General features: G+C 43.0%; 1 protein-coding gene and 1 pseudogene across 8 annotated transcripts in view; one reads left to right on the top strand and one right to left on the bottom strand.

The window, feature by feature from the left end:
- Positions 1 to 19947, bottom strand: part of RHCG (Rh family C glycoprotein) — a 96193-nt gene that overhangs the window by 62186 nt on the left and 14060 nt on the right. The window lies entirely within an intron of this gene.
- Positions 426 to 821, top strand: LOC130844072 (ubiquitin-conjugating enzyme E2 D3-like; annotated as a pseudogene).

Raw genomic sequence — 19947 nt, 5'->3', positions numbered from 1 at the left:
TAAAATGTTATCAGTCATAATTCTAGTTATTATCTGAAAGTGTTGTATGTCACAACAGTAACCAACTTACTTTGTCAATTGTACTCAGATTTAAATGTGCCATCTTAAGTGTTTCATCATATTGACACTGACGGTTTCACTCTAATGCCTTTGCAAAAATGCTCCCTCTTCAAGAAGACTTCTAGAAAGGACTTTGAGGTGTCGTGCGCGTGAGCCCCGTACAGCCGGGGAGGCACCCGCTGCCGCACGGGGAGGAGGCCGAGGCCACAGCTTGAGGGAGGCCCTGGCCCCTCTGTGCCTGTTTCTGGCAGAGCCAGTGTGAGACAAAGAGACAATCCTTCCCAGCCGCTGGCAGAATCAAGACTTTTGGCCGGACCTTGGAGCACACCCCGAGATAGGCAGGAGCCAGACGGAAAGCACAGACTATGGCGCTGAAACGGATTAATAAGGAATTTAGTGATTTGGCCCATGACCCTCCAGCACAATGTTCTGCAGGTCCAGTTGGGGATGGTATGTTTCATTGGCAAGCCACAATTATGGGAACTAATGACAGCCCATATCAAGGCAGTGTCTTCTTTTTGACAATTCATTTTCCTACAGACTACCCCTTCAAACCACCTAAGGTTGCATTTACAGCAAGAATTTATCATCCAAATATTAACAGTAATGGCAGCATTTGTCTCGATATTCTAAGATCACAGCAGTCTCCTGCTTTAACTATTTCTAGACCCCCTAGTGCCAGAGATTGCACGGATATATAAAACAGACAGAGATAAGTACAACAGAATATCTGGGGATGGACTCAGAAGTGCGCCATGTGATGCTACCTTAAAGTCAGAATAACCTGCATTACAGCTGGAATAAACTTTAAATTACTGTTCCTTTTTTGATTTTCTTATCCGGCTGCTCCCCTATCAGACCTCATCTTTTTTAATTTTATTTTTTGTTTACCTCCCTCCATCCATTCACGTGCTCATCTGAGAAGACTTAAGTTCTTCCAGCTTTGGACAATAACTGCTTTTAGGAACTGTAAAGTAGTTACAACAGAACAGTTGCCCAAGATTCAGAATTTTTTAGAAAATGGAGCATGTGTATTATGCGGCCAGTGTCTTCACTCTAACTTGGTTATGAGACTAAAAACCATTCCTCACTGCTCTCACATGCTGAGGAATCAACTGAGGGGGAGGGAGACGGATGCTGAGTTGTCAGGTCAAAGGAAGCAGCATTATTCTAGCAGCATCCATTCTTGTTTAAGCCTTCCACTGTTAGAGATTTGAGGTTACATGATATACTTTATGCTCATAACTGATGTGGCTGGAGAATTGGTATTGAATTTATAGCATCAGCAGAACAGAAAATGTGATGTATTTTATGCATGTCAATAGAGGAATGACCTGTGCTTGCTCTGCAGAGAATGGAAATTGGAAGTCAAACACCCTTTGTATTCCAAAATAGGGTTGCAAACATTTTGTAATTTTCATTTAAATTGTTAGGAGGCTTGGAGCTATTAGTTAATCTATCTTCCAATACACTGTTTAATATAGCACTGAATAAATGATGCAAGTTGTCAATGGATGAGTGATCAACTAATAGCTCTGCTAGTAATTGATTTATTTTTCTTCAATAAAGTTGCATAAACCAATGAGTTAGCTGCCTGGATTAATCAGAATGGGAAACAATCTTTTGTAAATGCAAAGCTGTTTTTTGTATATACTGTTGGGAATTTGCTTCATTGTTTGACATCAAATGATGATGTAAAGTTCTAGAGAGTGAATATTTTGCCACGTTCAGTTAAAAGCGTGCAGCCTGTTACAGGTTGACACATTGATTGACCTGATTTATGCAGAATTAATAAGCTATTCAGACAGTGTAGCTTTAGTATGCTGCACATGATACTGGCAGCCCGGGAGTTCATAGATGGACTTGGGACTCAACAGTTTTGAAACGTGTATATGGAGTTTCAAGGAAATTTATTTTCCAGGCGCAACCCCTATCTAACTAAATTTTTTCTTCACCTTGTACACTTGACAGCTGAAAAAACCATAACATGGGAGTAATAATGGGTCAAAATTTACAAAATAAAGTACTGTTTTGGTGTGGGAGTTGTCATGAGGCTATGTTGAAGTGACAACTATGTGGGATGTTGAGGTTTTTTTAATGGAGTGATTACCCATTAAAATGAATTTGTTCAGCTATTTACATTAGCGAGCATTTAAATGCAACAGATATCATTTCAGATGACTTAACATGAATGAATAAAAGTCAATGCTATTGGGGAAAAAAAAAAAGAAAGGACTTTGGGATTAATACAAGTTTCTGACTTTCAAACCACAATGCTGAACTGGGTAAGAAATTGAAGAATTCTAATGAAAAACCTGATGGCTTCATAAAGCTGTTAACAAAAAGGATTAGTTACACAGGACTGAGTGAACTGGCGAATATGGTTATAATTTTTATGGTTTCTATCTGAAAAATTTACTGGTTTAAATCTGTGTTTTCCAGGTGTAAGGAAAACCTTCCCCTCAAACTAATTATGGCTTATAGTAATTTGGTAAATTATACTTTTGTAAGCAGAATTGAAAACATTTATCTTTTCTCTCTATGTGCTCCCTCCAGAAATTAGAAACTTTTAGGTTCCCAGCAGCTTTAGCAGATAAATTAGGAAGGCTACCTCACTAACAGGGCCCCTGCACTGGACTGGCCTATGGAGAGGACTGCTGACCTCAAACTCACCTTAAAACAATGCTCAAACAGAGGAGAAACTACATTTACACTGGGACAAGAAGATGGCATCAGAAGTAGACAGCTAGTGGGACTTCCCTGGCGGTGCAGTGGTTAAGAATCTGCCTGCCAACGCAGGGGACACGGGTTTGATCCCTGGTCTGGGAAGATCCCACATGCCGCAGAGCAAATAAGCCCGTGCACCACAACTACTGAGCCCACGTGCCACCACTACTGAAGCCCGCGTGCATAGAGCCCATGCCCCGCAACAAGAAGCCAATGCAATGCGAAGCCCACGCACTGCAATGAAGAGTAGCCCCCACTTGCCACAACTAGAGAAAGCCCATGTACAGCAAAGAAGACCTAATGCAGCCAATAAATAAGTAAATTTATACAAGACTATAATTGATCAGTTAACAAACACCTAAGTATCTGCTATGTCCTTAAAACCCTATTAGGAGAAAAAGAAATAAAGTGTCCCTATAAGGTCTTTGCATGCTCAGAAAATTAAAAAAAAAAAAGAAGTAGACAGCTAGCCCAAGATCCTGGACCTGACTCGTATGATCATTCATAATGTTTTCTTGACTCCTGGGACCTTTGCACACGAATCAAATGTTTTCCTATCATGGGTATAAGCCTATGCTAGTTTTAAAAATCAATCCAATTGTTGCATTTACGGTCAATTACCTGTGCCTAGTACTTCCAGGTTACCTTGATAGATTTCTCCATTCCAAGGCTCTAACTTGTTGGCCCTTAGGAAATTTTTGACAGTGTGGCCACAATATTCTTTAGAATTTATAGAGAAAAAATTATAGTCATGTTCAGGCCACTATTGATATTACTAGATGGGATCCCCTCACCTAACCAATTAATAATACCTGCTCTGACCTTGGCCATAAATACGAATTTTCCTCTATTACTCAAGGTCAATCAGAGCAACAAGCAAAATTTCAGTCAAGGAATAAGACCTCCCACAATTATGGGATGGACTTATGTAGTTAACACCAGGCTATGCTGATTTAAGTTTAAAGTCTCCTCTATGTTGGAAACAATTAAATCATACTAAGGATAGTCAGTCTAGGAAACTGGGCTGGGTGGCTTGTGGGCAGGGCCAAAATATAATTTCCCTGAAAGATAAGGAACAGACCAAGTCAGCCCACGTGGGATATACTGGGCCACACCTAATGGAGGTTCTTGGCTTAATTCTTATGACCTTACTAATACTGCTGGTTATATGTACATATTTTTATATTGCCTGTGCTACAAAATTGTTGTTTCTTACATTACCAAATGTGTGACTGAGTCTCTGATAAAATGATGATATATAGTTCCATATGAGATCAATGATTATAATAGTGTAACTCTAGATACGGGAAGAAGCAACAAGAGGGAGTATTTTCCTGGACCATAGGAGACTCGTAAGACAGGTAGTCTGGAAACTTTTGGCTACTTTTACGGCCTAGTCCAGTTACAGCACATTGAGTAGCCTATCAGCAAAATCTCCACCAGACCTGGGAATGAGCATGCCTAGCACCCTGGAACAAAATGTTCATGAAACGCCTCTCAGACCATGGTTGAATTTACGACCGTGAGGAGGCCCTGTCACCTACAAATTGGCACTTGCCATCTGCCTCCACAAAGATTAAATCATGAGCCACTGTAGCTGCTGACCTTCAATACCCCCTGAAAGGAGTTCAAGGAGGAGATCAGGAATGAGGTACTCCATGCTCTGGGAATAACTGGCAGAACAGGCCTTCAGATAGTAACATATTTTCAGGAGAGGATTTTATGAGCCCAAACTCTTGCATCTTCTCATACCTAGAGAAACACTAACATCATCAACAGTGATATCTGCTTTGGCTATTAAGGAGAAAATTACAACTAAAAATCAAAACGGAGTACCTGTGGGACATCCAAGGAAATAACTAGGTAACAGTATGGGTGTGATTTCAGACAAGTCCTTGTGTTGCTAAGAACTTGAGTTTTCTGAGCCATGTCAGGCTTGGGATGCCACCAGACATTCTCAAAACAAACGTCTTCTGGCAGCTGGTAACTGCAACCTTACTTTTGAAAGGTCTCCTCTTGTAACTATTCCTCCTCCAACTTCTTCTAACTGTATCTGCTACACCTACATCACAGCTACACCCAGAAACTCTGATTTAATAGGTCTGCAGTAGGGCTCAGGCATCCCATTTTCAAAAGCTTTGTTTCTGGGACTTCCCTGGTGGTCCAGCGGTTAATAATTCGCCTTCCAATGCAGGGGGTGCGAGTTTGATCCCTGGCCAGGGAACTAAGATCCCACATGCCGGGGCAACTAAGCCTGTGTACCTCAACTAGACAGAAGACTACGTGCTGCAACTAAGATCTGACACAGCCAAATAAATAAATATTTTTTTAAAAAAGAAAACAAAAAAAAAAAATGAAAAAGCTCCAGGACTTCCTAGGTGATGCAGTGGTTACGAATCCGCCTGCCAACACAGGGGACACAGGTGCAAGCCCTGCTCCAGGAAGATCCCACATGGCACAGAGCAAATAAGCTCGTGCACCACAACTATTGAGCCTGTGCTCTAGAGCCCGTGAGCCACAACTATCAAGCTCATGTGCTGCAACTACTGAAGCCCACATGCCTAGAGTCCATGCTCTGCAACAAGAGAAGCCACCGCAATGAGGAACCCGTGCACCACAATGAAGAGTAGCCCCCGCTTGCCTGAACTAGAGAAAGCCCATGTGCAGCAATGAAGACCCAATGCAGCCAATAAATAAATAAATAAATAAACAAATTTATTAAAAAAAAAGCAAAACTCCATCTCTGATTCTAGCGTACTTCCAAAATCGAACTCTGGAATTCCCTCCCTCTTCCTGCTTGGGCCTCCGAGTTCCTCCTCTCTCCCCCATCTTAGTCTTCTCTCCCCTCTCTGGGCTGAACAGTCAGTGAGACTTTTCTGTGAAATAACAGGAGACAGATTTTCCTGTATTTCCAATTAAAGAAAAAAATTATATATATATGTGTATATGTATGCATGTATACTGCTCACAGATCCAATATTGCAAGGCAGGGTATAGATTTAGTCATACAATCCTAGAAGGAAAGGATCTTAGAGAGCATCTGGTCCAGCCACACTCTCCAGTTGAGAAAACTGAGGCCGAAAGAGGACGTGACTAGTCCAAGGTCATACAACGAATCAGGCACAGAGCCTTCTTGTTCGAAGCCACTATCCTTCCCTCCTCCACCCCACCTTCACTCTGACTCTATCCCTGGGGTGGAAAGTAGAAGACTCCAGGAAAAGGTCTGGCTCTTTAAAACCACCCCCCATTTCCAGGTAGAAGGGGGCCTGTTCAGTGAGCGAGCACCGAACCCCCTGGAGGTGACCTTGGGAGAGAGGAGGGTGCTGGCAAGAGAGATTCTGATGGCCCAAGATAAGGGAGATCTGTAGGGGGAGGGGAGGCAGCCAGCTGAGACTATTCCATGGAAAGCAGAGAGCAGGGAGCCCTGCTCCCAACCACCTAGTCACCACTCTGGGTCGGAGGAGGGTGGAGAGAGGAGAGGGTGGTGGGGAGGCCAAGCTGGTGGGGAGGGGAGAAAGAGGCATGGTGCAAGGACTTGCAAATAAATAGCCCCCTGCTCACTGTAGGGAGAACTGAGCTGACGAAGGCACGGTCAGTGCCCCTCTTCCCCCATCCCCTAACTCCTGCAGACCCTTCTCTCCCCTAAAGGGGTGAGTTTAGGGAGGAGGTCTGGGCCGGAGGGGCCTGGCTACGAAGTGGCAAGGTTGGGAGAGGGCAGCAGTGAGATGTCCCAAAAAGCACAGGCAGCATTTGGAATCACACAGAGGCAGATTCAAACCCCAAGTCTGCCACCTCTTTCTACCGCGTGACCTGGAGCAAGTCTCTGAGCCAGGTTCTCTCTAAAATGGGGATAACAATGCCTGGTCCTTGAGAGGATTCTGAGAAAATACACTTTCACATATGTACAGCTGGGGCTCAGAAACAACGGAAGGCAGCAGGAAAAAGGGTTGCAACTGCCTGGGTTCAAATCCCAGCTCCTCCCCTTTCCACCTGGTACAGGACTGCCTGGTGCCTACTTCCTTTAGTGGAAACTGGGGTGGTATAGCATCTACCTGGTAGAGTAAGTGAATTCATAGATGTGAAAGGCTTAGGACAGGGGACTGGCTCAGTGGGTGCTCAAAGTGCCAGCTTAACTTTGTTGCTGCTCTCGCTCTGTGGCGGGCACAGCCAGCCTGCTGTACCCTCAAGGCTCTGGACAAGTGCTAGGGCCTAGGAAGTTTTCCTATCAATAGAAACATTTATATCACCTGGGAAAAAAATGTTTGGGCTCAAAACATAAAAGGAAAAGTGCAAAACCAAAACTAGTGAATGCCTTGTGAAATGTCTACAAAACACTATTATTTTAACTTCCTTAACTGTCTTCGTAAACATTTAATAACATTTGAAATTCACTGATATGTTAGCTTTTCTCATTCTCCGAGAATCTAAGTGATGGAGACAAAGAATCAGAACCAATTGGAATTTAAGTAACTTGCAACCAAATAACTTCAAATGCAAAATTGTAAAAATTATTTTAGTAAATCACTGTGATAGAGTTGAAAATGCAAACATTTTAAATCTGTTTCAGAAATGTATATAAAGTTTAAGGAAATCAATGGGAACAATACACTTAAAATTCAGGATGGTAGTTTCCTGTGCAGGAAGGGGAGGGGATCAGAGAGAGGTGCACAGGATATTTCAGCTCTCCTGGGAACATTTTATTGCTTAAGCTGGGTGGTGAGCACCACAAGTTTTTATTATGTTATTCTTTATTTTTTTATGAAAAATGTAATAAAAATTTAAAATATGTTTTTGTAGCAGAAAGAAGAGATAGGAATGTCCCCACATCATTTCAAATGATTTTAGGGCAAATTTATATTTAATGTGACATGTGGGGGTATTTTAATATGTTCCACATAATGTAAGGCAGGGCTCACAAAAGTACAAGTCCTCAAGGCTCTGCCTCTACCAATGGTCCTCCAGGCCCCAGACCCCCTACCTGGAAATCAGGTGCTCACTGCAGAAGTCAGCAGGGGTTCAGTTTCTTTATTAAGGATATGTCTATCTATGAAGTACAGATAGGTATATTTCTCCCTATGTACTAATTAGGGAGGTCAGATACATGTAGTTATGAGAAAGGCAGACAGTCCAGAAAAGTAGGAATCATTTGCAGGACTGGAGGACTGAGCAGGCCTGGTGGTCCCTCCCACAACCAGGTCTAAAGCGGGTCCAAGGTGCTGGCTCAGCCAAATGGCCTGAGAGGACAGCCTCCTTCACTTCTGGGGAGAGGCAGCATCTGCCTGACCCCTGCCAATTTTACAGAGATACTGATAGACATGCAGGGTACAGAGTAAACTGCGAGACTTCAAGCCCAGGCCTTGATGGATGGGGAGGTAGAGAGGGGAGGAATGCAGAGTGGGGAAAGGCTTCAGAGCTGAAAGAGGGGGAGAAGGTATTGTTTATCTGCAGTGTAAGCCAGACTCCACAGAGGGTCACCGGGCCCCACCTGGAACCCTGCTAGTTGGAGCTCCCAGGAAAGATGCCAACTGTCCCCTGGGTCATTCCTCTGGGATGGATTTGATTTGGGGCCTTGTTTGGCTTGAGATTAGGAGCCAGGGTCCAAGGAAGAGGTTGGCCAGCACCTGATTCCCTCTGGTTATCTAATCCTGGACGTGGAAAGCGAGGTACATTGGTCTCTGTTCCAGCTCCTGACACAGGGCAATCTGAGTGTAAATAAACAAACAAAACACACCCTTGTAAAAAAGTGATAAGAGCATCAGGAGCATCTTTTGTTCTAATATTTGGTCTTTGACCTGTCCCTGACACAGGGCTCCTAAATCCTTTGGAATTTTCTGGCTGATAGGAGTGTCTTTTGTTCTAGAGAGGTGACTCTGGGTGAGGGCTGGTCACCAGAAAGACCAAGCCATGATTTAGAAGCTTGGAGTTCTCAGCCATGCTCCTCATTCTCTAGAGAGGGGAGAGGGGCTAGAAATGGAGTCAATAATTAATCATGCCCATGTGAGGAAGCCCCATAGAATCCCAGTGGTGTGGGATTTGGGGAGCTTGCAGGTTGGTAAACACATCTACGTACTGGGAGGCGCTCCAACTCCACAGGGAGAGAAAATCCTGTGCTCCAGGGAACTCTGCTCAATGGTGACCTAAATGGGAAAGAAATCCAAAAAAAGGGGATATATATATATATATATATATATATATATCTCCATTTAGCTGATTCACTTTGCTGTACAGCAGAAATTAACACAACATTGTAAAGCAACTATACTCCAATAAAAATTAATTAAAAAGAAAAAGAAAATCCTGTGCTCAGGACCCTCCCAGGCCTTGCCCTGTGTATCTCTTCATCTGGCTGTTTATCTGCAGCCTTTATCATAACCTTTAATAAACTGGTAAACGTTAAGTATGTGTTTCCCTGAGTTCTGTGTGCTGCTCTAGCAAATAATCAAATCCAAGGGGGAAGAGGTCGCGGGAAGTTTTGATTTGTAGCCAAGCTGGACAGAAGCTGGGCATACCTTGGGGACCTACTACGTGCCACTGGCATCTGAAGTGGGGGGCAATCTCATGGGACTGAGCCCTTAACCTGTGGGATCTGATGCTGTCTCCAGGTGGATAGAGTCAGAAGTGAGTCAAATTGTAGGACACCCAGCTGGTGTCACAGAGAATTGCTTGGTGGGGGAAAGAACACACACAACTGGTGTCAGAAGTGCTGTGATGTGGTAGTAGTGTGAGAGTAAAGGAGAACAAAGGAGGTGAACTGAGGTTTTCTCTACTTAAAAGGTTTCCCACGAAACTCTTGTAATCAACCAGCAACGGGGAAGAGGGCTAGTGGTGCAGGCTGAAGGCTGCACTCCAGTGCAGCCTCAAATGCAGCAGGAAGCCCAGAGCCTTGGCTAATGACAGGCCTCCAGTAAATTAAACCCTGGAGGAATTGTCTTGATTCATGGACCGCAAGCCACAACTACTGAAGCTGCCCATGTACCCTAGAGCCTGCATGCTGCAACTACTGAAGGATGTGCACTGCAACAAGAGAAGCCACCACACTGAGAAGCTCACACACCCACTGCAACGAAGAGTAGTCCCTGCTCATGGCAACTAGAGAAAGCCCTCACACAGCAACAAAGACCCAATGCAGTCAAAAAAAAAAAAAAAAAAGCTATCCTAGCAAATTATGTGGCTGTCTGCATGGAAAGCCAAGCGAGTCTACAAACAAATTGTTAGAAATAATAAGAGAATTTAGTGAGATGGCTGACTACAAGATCAATAATGAATACACTGTACATTATAATAATAATGATTAACTTTTATTGAGTTAACTATTTCCAGGTGACATGCTTTCTAGGGACTGGCTCGAGTCCTTAGAACAACCTTCATTTTAAGAATGAGAAAACTGAGGGTCAGAGAGTTCAAGTGAATTTATCATAGCAACACAGCTGGAGTGGGGTGGAGGCTGGACCGACTCTAGAACTCTTCCTTAACCACAACCACTATCCTACATGCTCAAGTGTGCAAATCTCTGACATCCAGGGTGGGACCCAAGATCTAGGGCTCTTCTCCCATTCTCCATACATCATGAAAGTTTTCACAGTTACTGTGTGAGCAGAGAGAAAGAGAGAGAGGAGGAAAACCCCAGTAAGAACAGAAACTGAATTCCCCTCCAGCCTATTGGAGTCAGACTTAAGCTGACTTAAAGAAAATAAGGAAGTGTGATGTTTCTTGCACACTTGTGCTGCAAAGTTTTGCATGCCATTCATTCCTTATCTTATTTAAGTCTCAAAAGATCCATGCCTCTGTTTTACAAATGAGGAAAGTGAAGCTCCTAGAAATTCAGAGACTTGTTCAAAGCCACAGAGCTGGGAAGTGGCAGAGCCAGCATTAAATTCTGAGCTTGCTCTCCTAACCTCACAACTCTCTAGACTTTTCCAAGGAACTAGATGGAAAGGCAGGCAGGTGCATGGCATCCCTAAAGCAATATGATGCATGAGTGTGGGGTAAACAGGCTGGGAAGGGAGCAGTTAGTTAAGGAGGGGCAGAGACAGCTTCCTGGAGAAGGTGGCCTTCAAGTTGAGTTTTCAGGAAGGAGTAGGAATGAGTCAAGGAAAATGGGTGGGTAAGAAAGGTACAAAGTCTCAGACATGAGAGAAAAATGGCAGATTCTGTCAACAACTAAGAGTTCAGACAAGAGAGGAACTGGCTGAGGATGAGCTTTTTATGACTACCAGTAACCACTGACCCAACAGATCAGTAAGACCCCTTGGAGGGACTTCCCTAGCAGTCCAGTGGTTAAAACTCCAAGCTCCTACTGAAGGGGGCATGACTTTGATCCCTGGTCAGGGAACTAAGATCCTGCATGCTGCAGAGAGAGGCCAAAAGAAGAAAGAAAAAAAAAAAAGACCCCTTGGAGAGCAGCATAGTGGGGACCTTGCCCAGTGTTGCCCCTCTATACAGTGCAACTGGATGGCAGAAGCTTGGCCTGGGGTCAGCTCTCAGCAGTCCCTATTCTTCAGGTTTCCCTCCCTTCCCTTCTTCCATTCTCAGGGCTGCCTGGCCTTGGCTCTCTCCCCCCTGAATTATGACACTGCATTCCCAATATGCCTCGTGGCCAAGCTGGGCCACGTCATATTTGAGAAACACTTCAGTGCTTCTCAAACTTCAACATGCATTCAAATCACTGGGGATGGTGTTAAGAAGCAGACCCTGATCTGGCAGGTCTGGGATGGGGCCTAACATTCCATGTCTGTCATGATCTCAGGTGATGCTGATGCTGCTGGTCCAAGGACCACACTTTGAGTGGCATCATCTAGGAAACTTCACATTGAGCTCCTGAGCTGTGCCAGGCATTGTGCTAGCTACTTTCTACACATTTTCTAATGTAATAATTACAACAACTTGCTGAAATGGAACTTACTGTTTTTACTTTCCAGAATAGGGAACTGAGGGTCAGAAAGATGATTTTTTTTTTTTTTGGCCCCACCTCTCAGTTTGCAGGTTCTTTAGTTCCCCAACCAGGGATTGAACCTGGGCCACGGCAGTGAAAGTGTTGAGTCCTAATCACTGGACTGCCAGGGAGTTCCCAGAAAGATGAAATATTTTACAAAGTTAGTAAGTAGCAGAACTGGGCTTTGAACTTGAGTTTGTCTGACTTTATAGCTCATACTGGGCCTCCTGGTCAGCAAGACTACTATGGACTGAACTGTGTCCCCCCAAATTCATATGTTGAAGCCCTAGCTCCCCATGTGGCTATATTTAGAGTAAGGAAATAATTAAGGTTAAATGAGGTCATAAGGATGGCACCCTGATCCAACAAGATTAGTGTCCTCATGAGAGGAAAGATCAGAAAGGTTGTACTCTTTCTCTGCTATGCGAGGGCACAGTGAGAAGGTGGCCATCTGCAAGTCAGGAAGAGAGCCCATACCAGGAACTGAATTGGCCACTTGATCTTGGTCTTCCCAGCCTCCAAAACTGTGAGAAATAAATTTCTGTTGTTTAAGCCACCCAGTCGGTGGTATTTTGTTATGGCCCAAGCAAATGAAGACAGGGGCCTAGCTGCCACAGATCAGCCAAGGATGCCGATTAACATGAGTGGCTCCCCTTCTCTGGATTGTTGCTCTGCCCAAAAAGAGCAGGACTGGGGGAGAACCAACATCATGATGCTGCTGCTGATGATGATGATAATTCACACCCAAGCCAAAGCCACCTGTAGCATTCACAAATGAAAACACACACACGCAAAACCAACCTCAAAACAACAGATCCACCCCAAACCTCACAACCTAAATCCAAACGTTTTTCTTGAGAAGACAGGAAATGGCACAGCCACCAGGTATTACCCACTAATTTGCTGCACACACTGAGATGGCTGAGTCTGAGGCCCTGTAGAGTGGACAGGTAAAATGATTAAACAAAGTCTTGGCTCTTAAAGTTTAGCCGAGCTCCCTGTGCCTGCAAGTCATTGGAAAATGTGAGTGTAGTAGATTAGATACCTGAATGATTCTCCCAGTAAGTAAATGAAAAAACTGGATGCCGAACAAAATATTAAACAAAATATCTTTTATTTATTACTTTTTTATTTTTTGGCTGCGATGCACAGCATGCAGGATCTTAATTCCCCAACCAGGGATTGAACCCATGCCCCCTGCAGTGGAAGCGTGGAGTCTTAACCACAGGACTGCCAGGGAAGTCCCCAAAATATCTTTTAAAATGTATCACTGAACTGACACAAAAATGATTAATCCACAGATCTTAAAACTGGGGGTAAAGGATCCCCAAGGCCAGCTGGTACTCTGAGGCTTTCTGCTGGACACTGGAGATTTTGAGCTTGCACTTTGATGGCTACCCCAGGTGACAGATCAAAGATAAATCTCAGGGTCCACCCAGTGATGTGGGAAAAATGCATGCAGACACAGGTACGTAAATTTTACTGATATAAAGGATGTGTGGCACCAATTTACAAATAATAATAGTAAAATGTACAATACTCCTTATTTTAAATTCTATGCAGAAAATTGATCCACACAAAACAGTTGATGATTTTTGCCAAACTCTTGTATCCTTAGCCAACCTATGGTTGCAGTTCATTGTAGTTCTAACATGAATCTTGGCTAACACTTTTATTTATGTTAAGGAGGAAGATAAAATGAAACAACAAAGACATATGTTGGCACTTCCTTCATTAGTCAATAATGTAAGCTGCTTTGCTAAATCAAATAATAATTTTGAATAGTGAGGAAGAATATTTCCTTAGTTTTTCTGTGCTATTCTCAATGTAATGGCTACAGACACAACACACTTTTAAGTTTAATCTAAATTATTAACACTTTCCATCATTTTCTTAAGGCTAGACAATAAAACATTAAGCCAAGCCTTCATTTGTAGCATTTGCTGATTTTCAGGTGTAAATACTCTCACCATGGCTGATTTCAAGCTACCAGTGTGACATCACTGAACATGGAGTTGGGAAGAGATACACAATATTATTTTATAGGATTTCCACTACTGTATAGACCACTGTAAAGAGTGATGAAGCAGATTTGAAAAAGAACCAAATCAATTTGTAATACCTGAAATAAAATATTCAATGAATGACCATGAAGAAATAGACAAATCCAGAATGTGGAACATATACAAGATCATTCTCTGGTTTCATCAAAAAGACAGTGTAAAAAAAAAAAGGGAGGTAAGGGAGAGGAAGAACAATCCTAGATTAAAAGATAAGAGATAAAATAATCAAATGCAGTGTATATTCCTTGACTGGATCCTGGTTTAGAAATGTAGCTATAAAAAATATTTTAGAGTCAATTGGAGAAATTTTAATGCACTGTGTATTAAACAGGATTAAGGAATTATTGTTAATTTTCTTAGGTGTGATAATGATATTGAGTTATTTAGGAGAATGCCTCTTAAAAAAAGAGATACATGCTGAAATATTTAATATTGAAGTATCATGATGTCTGTTATTTATTTTAAGATAGTCCAGCAAACATACATATAAATGAAACAAGTATGATAAGATGTTAAAATGATTGACTTTGGATCACAAGAATATAGGCAGTTATTATACAACTCTTTCCTCTATATTTAATATTTGAAATTTTGCATAATTCAAAACAATTTTTTTCAACAGTGAATGGTTTAAATCAGGGGTTAGCAAACTTTTTCTTCAAAGTGCAAGATAATAAATATTTTAGGCTTTGTGGGCCACATAGGCCTCTGTCACATATTATTATTGGTTTTCTCTACAACACATTAAAATGTTTCAAAAAACGTTCTTAACTTGAGGCCCATACATAAACAGCCCATGTACCAGATTTGGCATAAGGCTGTAGTTTGCCAACCTCTGCTTCAAATAGAAAATTAGATATAGTAGAAGAGAGGATTAGTGACCTAGAAGATAGAGCTGAAGAAAATACCAAGAATAAGGTCAGAAAGGCAATTTGAGAAGTCTGAGTTCCAGAAGGAAATAATTGAGGGAGTAGGGAAGAGAAAATATGCAGAAATAGTGGCTGAAATTTTTCTAGAATTGTTGAAACATATGAATTCTCAGATCAAGGAAGCTCAGTGAATCCTAGGCAGAATAAATAAAAAGAAACTCAAACTCAGGTACATCATGGCAAGACTGTTACACGTGCAGGTGCATGCACACAGACAAATACACACACACACACACACACACACACACACACACACAGTGAGAGCGAGAGCTAGAGAGAGAGAGAGTCAGAAAAGTAGCTGGAGAGAAAGCACAGATCACCCACAAACAAATAGCAATTAGACTAATGGCTAATTTCTCAATGGCAACAAAGGAAACCAAAAGTGGGTGGAATAATATCTTTAATTTGCTAACAGTAAACAACTGTTGACCTATAATAGTGCAACCACCTTCAAGAAGAAAGGTGAAATAAAACCATTTCAAACAAACAAAAATAGAGTGTGCTGGGCTTTCCTGGTGGCACAGTAGTTAAGAATCCACCTGCTAATGCAGGGGACACAGGTTCAAGCCCTGGCCTGGGAAGATCCCACATGCCACAGAGCAAATAAGCACCTGTATCGCAACTACTGATCCTGTGCTCTAGAGTCCACGAGCCAAAACTACTGAACCCACACGCTGCAACTACTGAAGCCCACATACCTAGGGCCCATGCTCTGCAACAAGAGAAGCCACCACAATGAGAAGCCTGTGCACTGCAATGAAGACCCAATGCAGCCAATAAAACAAACAAACAAAGAGTATGCTGCCAAAAAAACTTCACTAAAGAAAACCTAAAGAATATACTTCAGATATCTTGGATAGAAGAACCAAGATTAAAAAAAGGAAATAGTGAGCAAAGATATTAGCAAATATGTGCATAAGACTAAGCACATATTATCTGTATAAAAATATTAAATACTGTGAAATTTGTGTGTGTGTGTGACAAGGGAAACAGGCTAAAATGCTGGATGAGAATACCAAATAAATTAGGAAAGTGTGACTGGAAGGAAAAAATTCTAAGATTCTTATATATTTGGGAAGAAGGCACAGATACTGATTGGACTTTAGACTTTGCTATGTTAGGTATGCATATTAAAGAAAAAACTACTAACAGAAAATAGAATAGTGGTTGCCAGGAGCTGGGAGAGAGAAGAATGGAGATAATAATGATGTATCCATTATTATTTAATGGGTACAGAGTTTCACTTTGGGAAAATGAAGTTTTGGAGATAGATGGTGGTGATGGTTGCACAGCAGAGTAAGCGCACTTAACACCATTGAATTGTACATTTAAAAATGGTTAAAATGGTAAATTCAATGTTATGTCTATTTATCATAGTGAAAAGAAGAAAGAAAAAGCTAGGGTAATCACCAAAAGAACAAACATAAAGCGCAGAAGTTGCAAACAAGTAGGAGGGTGGGAGCAATGGAATGAAAAATCTTGAAAAATCTTTAAAACTCAAAAGACAACAAGAAAGGAGGTAAAGTTCAGAGGCAGGCACAACTAAATACTGTATTATTTAGGAAACATGGATAAGTGGTTCAAACATAGAGAACATTAGGGGAACGAATAGCCCAGATTCAGGATAATGAGGAGGGGGAGGTGTGGAATCAAGGAGGGACACACAGTGGCTTCCGGGGGGACGGGTCATATGTTATTTTTTAGCTGGGTGATGAGTATATATTCATTCTATTATTTTTCTTTAAAATAGTTCAATTTTAATATATTTTGTATGTGTAAATTATTTTATAATTATAATTACAATTTAATAACTTTTTTCAAGAAAGAAGGAGAAGGTAGTTGTAAAGACAACTTAAAAATGAGACTCTGGGGTGACTCTGGGCAAAGGACTGGGGGTAAGCCATGCTGGGCGCCCTGCTTCAGCATCAAGGTCTGCAACTGGAGGACAATTTAAATGCAGCCTAGTGTGCTGTCCTGTCCCCTTTGGTTCTCCATAGATGGGGACAGTATCTCCTCTACTCTCTGAGCCTACAGTTCCTTACCAGTGGTTCAGGTGGGGCCATTGCACACCCCCCTCACTGGTTTGTTTTGTCTCCCTCTCCCACTTTTCACTTGTCTTTTATGATTCTCAATAGCAGGCCAACATTCTGCCAGTGTTTGTTCAAGGTCAGTGCTGTCTGGTGACCTCTGCCTTCCCTTGGTCTTTAGTGGTTTCCCAGTCTTTTGTGGGATTAGGAAAGAGTTAGGCGGCTCAGACACTCTCCATCTGTCCTGTATTCATTACATGGAACGTAACTCTGGTGTGTGGATATGGACGCGAGGGAAGACAATCGTCTAAAAATTACAGTGGACACTCATGGAATCTGTATAGGCACCCCGCATGCATTATCTCACTTAAGCCCCACAGCAGCTCCACGAGTGGTGCTGTTATTCCTCATGTACAGACAAGAACACTAAGGCTCAAAGAGGTTAAGTGAGGCTGCACACGTTGTCAGAGAAGAGCCAAGCAGTCTTAGGAAGACATCAGGCTCCTCTGGCTCCTTATGCGTGCTTGTCCAGCGAACTGAACACCCAGAGAGCCACTGAAAACTCTGGAGGGACTTCCCTGGGGGCAAAGGGGTTTAGACTCCACACTCCCAATCCAGGGGGCCCAGGTTCGATCTCTGGTCAGGGAGCTAGATCCCATATGCATGTGGCAACTAAGAGTTCACGTGCCACAACCAAGGAGCCCTTCTGCCACAACTAAGACTGGGCACAACCAAATAAATTAATTAATTAAATAAATTTTAAAAAAGAAAAGGAGACCCTTGAGGATCATGAGAAAAGGCCCCTCATGTTCACAGAAAGCCGAGAGAAATGGCCTCATCCTCCAGACATTCTTAGAGTAAAAAGCCCTCCCAGAAATTAGGGTACAATTCTACAAACTCCCTTCCCACTCTGCTTCTTACCCTTATGCGTGAATAGACAGTAGAGAGTATGTGAAGGAGATGATGTGACTTTGGGCAAGTCACCTAACCTCTCTGTGCCTCAATTAAATGGAGATTATAATGGTACTTACCTCATGGAGTTATGAAAATGAAGTGTTAATATATGTGTGGGTCTTAGGACAGTGTTTGGCACAGAATAAGCACTAAATGTTGGCTTATTATTACATTATTATTACCAGCAGTCTGAGTCATCCAGTGACTCCTCCTGAGTTTCAGTAAGGCTGGCTGCTAGATTGTCTCCATGTGTGCCTGGTGAGTTACGTTCCTGTGTCCAGTCCCAGAGGAAGGCAGGAAGGTGGGCAGACTCAGGTGGTTAAGAAAGAGGTTGGGCTGGATGAGCTGAAAATGCAGTGAAGTCACCAGGAAGAGGAAATCTTCCCCTTTCAGTCTTTGTGTGCTGTGAGGGCAACCTTGGGTGGATGGCTGGGGCCCAGGATGTGCGTGGGTTTTATTCCCACAATGGTATGGGGAGAGTTGAGTCAGACGCATTGTTTAAACATGGCTGCTATAAGTCATTTGGCTAATTGATCCAGATAATTGTACATACTTTTTTTCAAAATTCTGAATTTATGGCTGTGGCTTTCTTTTCTTTTTCTTCTGTTTTCCCCCCCATATCCACTGAACTTGGTCTCTGGGGATCACAGGATCACAGTGTTCTGGGACCAATGTGATACTATCCATTGAACTCTGCGAGCATCTGAAAGAAGTATTCATCATAGGATATCCTTAAATTTCAAACAGGCCCAAGGGAAAATCTGTTAGGCTGGCTTGAAGACGTTTAGCTCTCATTTCTCTGTTTTGATTAGTGAGACTAACTCTTTCAAGGCAAGAAACATGAAGTTAATTGCCAAGGTAGACAGAACAATGCTTTTTTTGGAGACTTCACCAATGTACAGTGACTCCCTCACTCAGTACCTCTCTTGCTGATACCTCCCCAGCACCCTGGGGCTTCATATCTCATTGTGGAGTGACTCCCAAAATGACCCAGGGTTTGGGGAAGTGGAGGGCTTGGGTGAAAAGGGCTCTGACTGCATCCCAGGCAACGTTATCTCCTTCCCTCTTCAGTCACAGGCCTAGAGAGATGATGTGGCAAATCACTCCGGATTCTTGGTTGCAAACAATAGAACCCACTCTGGCGAGCTTAAGCAAAAAAGGTTTAAGGTACCTCTAAGACTCTCTACGAGGGCCTGAGGCCAGGCTTGGCAGTTGTGACAAGGCAGAGCTGCTGTAAGGAAATGCCACTGCTGCCCTGATGAGTGTGGGCCAGGTGGACCCCTGGCAAGACTGATAATGGGCTCACACTCTGCTACCGCTACTTCTAGAAGCCGGGCACTTCCACCACCACCCTTGCCAAACTGCATGGAGCTCAATTCCCAAATCATAGGCTCTCTGAGTTTCCATCTGATTGGTGGACACCAGGTCACATGTGTGGGCCCTAACTGCAAAATAAGTTGGAAAGTGCGTTTCAGGTTTCTACTTTACCAGAGGCACAGAGTAAAAAGGTGGAGGACATTCTAAACATAAGGAGTGTTTGGGGCAGCCAAGAAGAATGACGAATGTTCACATATAATCAGCAACTTAAAAATCACACGGACTTCCCAGGTGGCTCAGTGGTTAAGAATCCTCCTGCCAATGCAGGGGACATGGGTTCGATCCCTGGTCCAGGAAGATTTCACATACCGAGGAGCAACTAAGCCCGTGTGCCACAACTACTGAAGCCCACGCACCTAGAGCCGGTGCTCCACACCAGGGGAAGCCACTGCACTGAGAAGCCCATGCACCATAATGAAGAGTAGCCCCTGCTCTCCATAACCAGAGAAAGCCCACGCATAGCAATGGAGACTCAACACAGCCAAAAATAAAAATAAATGAATAAATAAATTAAAAAAAAAATCACACGACTAAGAACCCCCCAGAACCAGCCATACTGCCTTGAGAGAGACCTTTGGGCTGTGATCGGCTGCACGGGTGTGAACCCACCCTACATGGCCTCAAGTTCTCACTCTGCCGCAGGAATCTACAGCATAAAGGTGGAACCTTCTCCTCACTGGGGGTCTTCATCCTCTATGTATTCTAGAAGCAATGGCTTAATTGCTGCTTTTATTTGATTGGGCCTTTTAAGGTAAACTCAAATGCCTTCAAGTGCCAGCCAGGTAAATAAGTGGGTGAAGTGGGCAGAGGGAAGGGCGTGCTGAGGACAGGAGAGAAATCCAAAAGAACAGCCACTGCTCAGGGCAAGATGTTTCCAT

This window comes from Hippopotamus amphibius, chromosome 2 (genome assembly GCF_030028045.1).
Source record: "Hippopotamus amphibius kiboko isolate mHipAmp2 chromosome 2, mHipAmp2.hap2, whole genome shotgun sequence".
NCBI lineage: Eukaryota > Metazoa > Chordata > Mammalia > Artiodactyla > Hippopotamidae > Hippopotamus > Hippopotamus amphibius.
Note: the sequence above shows the minus strand (reverse complement) of the source record. Positions and strands in the feature narration are given on the sequence as shown.